General features: G+C 46.5%; 1 long non-coding RNA gene across 1 annotated transcript in view; it reads left to right on the top strand.

Annotated features, from left to right (window-relative positions):
* The first annotated feature begins 4,624 nt into the window (after positions 1 to 4,624).
* The window catches only part of LOC123508730, a 2,928-nt gene continuing 177 nt past the window's right edge, over positions 4,625 to 7,375 (top strand). The window contains exons 1-3 of the long non-coding RNA XR_006675992.1: positions 4,625 to 6,127; positions 6,305 to 6,393; positions 6,900 to 7,375. The exon at positions 6,900 to 7,375 is cut by the window's right edge and continues 177 nt beyond it. This is a non-coding gene — a long non-coding RNA (uncharacterized LOC123508730). The remainder of the gene's footprint in view (positions 6,128 to 6,304; positions 6,394 to 6,899) is intronic.

Below are 7,375 nucleotides of genomic sequence, written 5' to 3'. Positions count from 1 at the left end.
CTTTGACTTACTCATCCACTATTTCCCTTTGGCTGTGGGGAAGTCTGTAGCCTGAAGTGTAGATTGGTTTAATATCTAGTTTCAATAGAATAAGGTGTTTAACATGCTCAGTACTACAAAAAGATTCACCAGGCAACGCTATCATGTCGTGATGTTCCACGAGAAGATCCAAAAGCAAGTGATTCAGATAATCTGCAACATTGACAAGCGAACGTAGGGTTGGGTCCTGCCTCATCTCGATATCAGTGGAGGATTTTACCGCAGAGACACAGGCTGTAGGAGACTCTAAGGCCGTTAGCAACACCTTTTGATCGTAAGCCAACCCTTTCCCAAAGTAGAGATCATGTTTCACACGTACTGGTCCTCTCGTAACATTTCCAACTAACGCAGAAGTGACATAACTTTCCTGAACTGTGGAAAAAGTAGACTCTACTGCAAGTCGCTGAAGTCTATAAGGACCTGTGAACATTATGTCACTTTCAATTAGCACGTGAGGAAACAAGGAAATATTACTATATAATTAATTCCCTAACAGTGTCCTACTGGCGGACCGAGCTTGCAAAGTAGATGTAAAATGTACAGTCAATAATATGAAAACATCTAACGTAACGGTCTGTTAACCGTTTACTGACTTGCTGCTCTAGATATATCACGTGATGCAAAAATGAAGAAACACTCCAATTATGAATGATCCATTTTGGCTTTCTTCTTTAGGGTCTAGCACATCCGAGGGGGTTTTCTCGCCTTCCTTTTTGCTGCCCTTGGCCCGTGCATGTGTTACATACATGTACTTCAAGAAGGAAACTCTAGCGAACAAAATATATCCCAATATGAGAGAGAGAGAGAGAGAGAGAGAGAGAGAGAGAGAGAGAGAGAGAGAGAGAGAGAGAGAGAGAGAGAGAGAGAGAGAGAGAGAGAGAGAGAGAGAGAGAGAGAGAGAGAGAGAGAGAGACTCCTGGGAAATTACCTGCAGGACAGAAGCCTCAAAGTGGTTGTCAACGGGCAAACATCTGAGTCCCTGCCTGTGGAGGCATCAGTGCCACAGGGTTCAATTCTTGGCCCACTCCTGTGGAATATCTACGTGGATGATCTTCTCCAGCTACTGCCAGGAGTCATGGCCTATGCTGATGACTGCACCCTCTCCTATACCTATCCACGCCAGGACAGTGGGCGGGCTGCTGAGGCCATCAATCAGCAGCCACGAGTGATAAAGGAGTGGGGTGCTCGCTGGCAAGTGACATTCGCGCCGGAGAAGACACAGGCAATGGTTGTCTCTCGGTCCCCAGCCGCCATGGCAGCAATGGCAGGAAAGTTGTCTTTGGCGCTGCTGCTCCCACTCCAAGATGACGTCAAGATACTTGGAGTGGAGGTGGATCGAGGGCTGAGGTTTGACAGGCATGTCAAAACCATTGCCAAGAAAGCCTCTCACAGGATCTCCGCTCTCAGAAGGATCGCCAGTTTCCTCGACAGGAAGGGGAGACTGCTGCTGTACAAGGCACAGGTGCGGCCCCACCTTGAATACGCAGCTCTCTCCTGGATGTCCTGTGCCGCCACACACAGAAGGAGACTGGACAGCATCCAACGCCGCGCCATACGGCTAGTAGATGCTGCACTACCACCTCACCCAGAGCCTGAGCGTCCCTTGATTCACTGGAACACCGCAGAGACGTGGCGGCGATCGTAGTGTTCCATAAGGCACAGGTGCAAAGAGTGCCACATCTGGCAGGGCTGCGTCATCCTCTAAGAGTCACCGCACGGAGCACGAGAACGGTGCTCAATGGTGGTGACGCCGTAGAGGTGCCGCGATCCCACGGGTGTCAGCATCAACGCACCTTCGCAGGACGCGTCTCCAGGATGTGGAACTTGTTCACGGCCGCGGTGCCTCACGTCCAGGAGATGAACACTCACAGTGTCAAACTGATGGCACATAAGTGGAGACAGACACTGCCAACTCCTCTGACACTCTTTGTGACGTGACACTCAGTGTAGTGCAGTGCGTGAATAGTGCTAGTGAAGTGAAACGAATAGTGCTCCATTTACATGCTGACCATCTTGTATATTATCTATTTTTAAGTCTTGTAAATATTGTAGAGAAATAGATTGTAGTACCCTTAGAATAGGTAGCACACGACAGTGCGCCTTTGGGTACATGTTCCTTTGTATTAAGTTTTGTTTAAATAAAAAAAAAAAAAAAAAAGAGAGAGAGAGAGAGAGAGAGAGAGAGAGAGAGAGAGAGAGAGAGAGAGAGAGAGAGAGAGAGAGAGAGAGAGAGAGAGAGAGAGAGAGAGAGAGAGAGAGAGAGAGAGAGAGAGAGAGAGAGAGAGAGAGAGAGAGAGAGAGAGAGAGAGAGAGAGACCTTTAACTGAGGAACGGGCCGCAGATCTTATCGAAGATGAGAACGAGTGACTCCAGGAGCATCTATATGACATGACATGACCTGTAATAATCTGATCTGACCTGATCTGAACCAAGAAGAATCAAGATGAAAAATAAAACAAAATAAAGACTCTTTCTTCTCATTTGCATTCCCGTCGAAATAAAGCCTGCAATACCTGTTGATTCTTGGTATTACTTTGGTGTTCATCTGCCTCGCGCCATGCTGGCTGTCTGGTGGAGGCACAAGACCAGAGCTACGAAACAGACTATCAACACGTCCAACTGCTCGAGCTGTTACCTGTGTGGCGTTAATCAGCTCCAGTGCATAACATTCTAAACACCTGATGACAGTGCAAGAAAGGAAGGACTGGGGAACGGGAAAGAAGACAAAGTTGAGAAAGAAAATTAATCAGTGTCCTAAAGTAATGTAACGTAACTTAACTTAGCATAACGTAACATTATGTAATATAATGTAAAGTAACGTATCCTAACCTAACGTAACGTAGAATAATGTAACGTAACCTAACATAACGTAACGTAAAGCAACGAAACCTAATTTAACGTAACATATGGTAACATAACGTAACGTAACGTAAGGTAACGTAACCTAACCAAATGGAACGTAAAGTAACGTAACGTAACCAAACGTAATGTAATATAAAGTAACGTAACCTAACGTATTGTAACGTAGAGTAGCGTAACGTAATTTAAACTATCATATATGTGCCTAACCTAACCTTAAGTAATGTAATCTAATCTAATGTAACGTAATCTAATGTAACGCAGCGTAACCAAACGTAATGTAACGTAATCTAACATAACTTAGACTAATTTGCGGAAAGACCCAAGAATTCTCGGTAATCTGTGGTTAGGACTGAGATAGCAGGGAGGGACGGGTACCAAGGCTTTTGACACGAATGACAAGGTGATGCAATATAACTCTGGGCCGCCTGACACCAGCGATCAGATGTGGCCATGTGTTTATCTACTGTGCAAGTTTTAAGGTTTATCCGCCACTGCATTTTCAGTATATGAGGTTATTTTTTTTTTGTCAATCTTACATTCTGTCAATCTGTATATCTTCCATCTTTTTATATAAGCATTTCATTTATTCACTTTCTCTCAAAGCAGGAGGGATGTGTAAGTTGTGGTGTTAAATATCTTCTTTTCTCTAATCTCTGTGTTATTTCTTCCGAACAGATCCCAACTGCTCCTGCTTCCCAATGTCCTGTGTGTGTGCAGGGGACCCTGTACCGTAGTGGTGGCGGCAGCAGGACTGGCACCCTCGCCACGACCCACGACCTGGACCTCTTCAAGACAACGGCCTGGACTGTGCTGATGGGGGAAGCAACACTCCTCGTCTCTGCCTCCTTTAGATACTCCACACACGGAATGCACTGATGTTACCTGCAACGCCTGGAGGAAGCCCGCCACTTCAGGCACAAGATGGATCAGCTCTCTTGACCTCGAAAATCTCAACCAAGATCCGAGAGACCAAGAAAAGAAAGAAAATAAAAACACTTCACTTTCACTTGTTTTCACGTCCTAATAAAGCCTGCAATATCACTATCAATATTCACTTGCCATTACCTTTTAATAAATCCTGCAATATCTACTGATGTGTAATTAATCTGACCTTTCGTTCCCTTTTCTCCACGCGTCCAATGCATTACAATAACCAATGAGCCTCACTACACGGTATCCTCTCGGCGCCTCTTCACTTCCTGCCAGTCCGGTGCGGTTTGGGAGTCCCTCTTATCTTTTTCATTCCTTCTCCTCATGACTTCTTAATTCGTCTTTTATTCCTTCTTCTTCACTTCCTCTATCTCCTCGTCCTTCTTTAAAAGCTTCTTCACTTTCCTCTTCCTATTTGTTTTATTCTCTCGTGTGTAATTCACTGTTTGATCTGCTGCAGTCTCTGACGAGACAGCCAGACGTTACCCTACGGAACGAGCTCAGAGCTCATTATTTCCGATCTTCGGATAGGTCTGAGACCAGGCACACACCACACACCGGGACAACAAGGTCACAACTCCTCGATTTACATCCCGTACCTACTCACTGCTAGGTGAACAGGGGCTACACGTGAAAGGAGACACACCCAAATATCTCCACCCGGCCGGGGAATCGAACCCCGGTCCTCTGGCTTGTGAAGCCAGCGCTCTAACCACTGAGCTACCGGGCCGTGTGTGTGTGTGTGTGTGTGTGTGTGTGTGTGTGTGTGTGTGTGTGTGTGTGTGTGTGTGTGTGTGTGTGTGTGCACGGGTGCGCTCTTATCTAACCTTCCTCGCTCCCCAGGGTGTGTGCCTGCCTTCTGGCCTCTGCCGTGGCCTTCCCGCAGCCTGACCCTCTGCCATCTTACCTAAACACTCTCTTATTCTGATGATCCCTATAATGGAGTACACGGTGTTCATAAGACAACTCATTCTGTGAATCTGTTCATCGTGTTTACCAAATGTTTGCCTCCTTTTTAAGCAGGAAGGATGCGTGAGATGCCAAGTCGTTCACTTTGACTAATTCCTGTGTTGTCTCCCCAAACAGCCAACAGATGCCTTTGCTATACTTTCCCGTGTAACTGTGGATGGGGCCGCACACCTCTTCGGTAATGAGGAAAACGCCTGACCTCTGGAGCCTCTACATGACCTGACCTGAACTCACCTGTTCTGAACCAACAAGCCTCAGGATGAAAAATAAAACAAAATAGAGACTCTTCCTTCTCACTTCTCACTTGCATTCACGCCTAATAAAGCCTGCAATATCTGTTCATGCTTGATATTAGTTTGGTGTTCCTTTGCCTCGCTGCACGCTGGCTGTCTGGTGGAGGCACAAGAAAGGCTTGCAAGCGTCATTTAGAAAAGTTAACCTTACATCTGACACACTTCTGTTCTTACAATAAGCAAATCGCATCGAATCACTAAGACTTTCCAATCTTTTCACATAAACAACATTTGCGTTAGATGTGAGAGCAATTCATTAAAATGTTTTGGAAATGCAATTTTGGCAACGCGTTTGATATGGGAAAGTTTCCATAGGTGAGACGCTGCATCCCCTGGCTGATGGAGTCCCGGAACAGCCGCTTCCGCTCCGACGCCCAGTGGCTTTCCCACACGCATTGACATAGGCAGGAGTGTCCGTGTCGCCTGGTGCACTTGTTGGCAGTGTATACAGCCTGGGCTCCTGCTGCTTCTCTCCATATCTGCATCTGCCACCGCTGTCGTCTCCCTACTGCACACCAGCTTCTGGACTTCACCTCCTGGCTTGTTGCTGAGTGGATTTTCACTGGTGACTCAGCACGCCGTCCTTGCACACGACAGCAGTGGTTCGGTTATTTGTTATTGTCTGTGTTAATACACTCATTCTGTTTTGTCATGTTTTCCTTTCCCAAGGGCTAGACTAACTAATCCTGGCTTAACATCATTTATATTTTGAGGGCGAGAGATCGTGGCCTCCCGTTTCCCCCACACGTATCGCAACCTAGCGTAACCTATACCCTAACGTAACGTAAAGTAACGTAACCTAGCCTATCGTAAAGTAATGCAGAGTAACCTGAAGTAAGGTAACCTATCCTACCGTAATTAAACCAACCGTAACCTAAAGTAACGTAATGCTCGGCGCCTCTTCCCTTTCTTGTGTTCCGGGCGGCGCTCGGAGTCCTGGCAGGATGGGCGGGGCGTGCCTATAGTGCCAGTCAACCATGAGAGTGCCACGGGGAGAGCCACAACTCACCAATCTTCGACATGGTGGTCTTGTTGTAAGTGTGTGTGTGTGTGTGTGTGTGTGTGTGTGTGTGTGTGTGTGTGTGTGTGTGTGTGTGTGTGTGTGTGTGTGTGTGTGTGTGTGTGTGTGTGTGTGTGTGTGTGTGTGTGTGTGTGTGTGTGTGTGTGTGTGTGTGTGTGTGTGTTCTTGCCTAACCTTGCTCCTTCCCCAGGGTGTGTGCCTGCTTGCTGGCCTCAGCCGTGGCCTTCCCTCGCCCGGAACCGCTGCCTGGGCACCCTCTTCCTTTGGCTCCCCTAGAAGGTAAAATTCTCAGTCCTACAGTTACGGAAACCATCATGCACCACTTTGTTCTTATTTTCTCCCAGTGCACCACCGGGATAGTGCCGGCTGGTAACGTGACCCTAATCTAACAGGGAATATATAAATGCGTGAATCACCATAAAGGAGTGATATCACAACGATGCATGAAGTGAGATTGAAGCTTTTAAATTTACATAGCTTAGCGAGGCGTAGATTAAGCCTGGATCTGACAGAGTACGTAGAGCGATACAATGAGGGTGGTCAGGTGGGTCACATGGACTCCCTCAGCTTACCACAACTTCTTATCGTCTTATCTTATCATTAGCGTTGAGTACAGTACGTTTTAATGGGTACTATTTTTGTCAGTAACTGTTTTTCGTCAATCACTTCACCTTTTAGCTATGTATTAACTGACTAATCTGTTTAACCTCTTTTGAAGCAGGAAGGGTGTGCAGGGAGTGGCGTCCAGTCATTAATTCTCACTAATGCCCGTGCCTCCCAATCAGGCACTGAATGCTTCTGCTTCGCTCTGCCTTGTGATTGTGGAAGGGGCCGCGAACTCTGGTGACGAGAACAATGACTTTGGGAGCCTCATCATGTCCTGATCTGACCTGACCTGACCTGACCTGACCCCAACCAAGAAGCCTCAAGATAAAGAATGTAACTTGCATTCACATCTTCATCTCAAATTTCCTTTCTATTGTTCTATTGCAGCTGTGGTAGAAGGCCACTCTTCTCCTAAATCTATTAACAGTGGAGTTCCTCATGGTTCTGTCCTGTTACCCACTTCCTTTCTATTATTCATTAATGATCTTCTAAACCCTTCCACTCCACTTTCCACTCCTACGCTAATGATACCACCCTAACACTTTTCCACGTCTTTTCATAGACGATCAAGCCTTCAGGAAGTCAACAGATCACGCAGGGATGCCACAAAACGCCTGACTTCTGATCTTTCTAAGATTTCTGATTGGGGCAAAGA

This window comes from Portunus trituberculatus, chromosome 25 (assembly GCF_017591435.1).
Source record: "Portunus trituberculatus isolate SZX2019 chromosome 25, ASM1759143v1, whole genome shotgun sequence".
In the NCBI taxonomy this organism is placed as follows: Eukaryota; Metazoa; Arthropoda; class Malacostraca; order Decapoda; family Portunidae; genus Portunus; species Portunus trituberculatus.
Note: the sequence above shows the minus strand (reverse complement) of the source record. Positions and strands in the feature narration are given on the sequence as shown.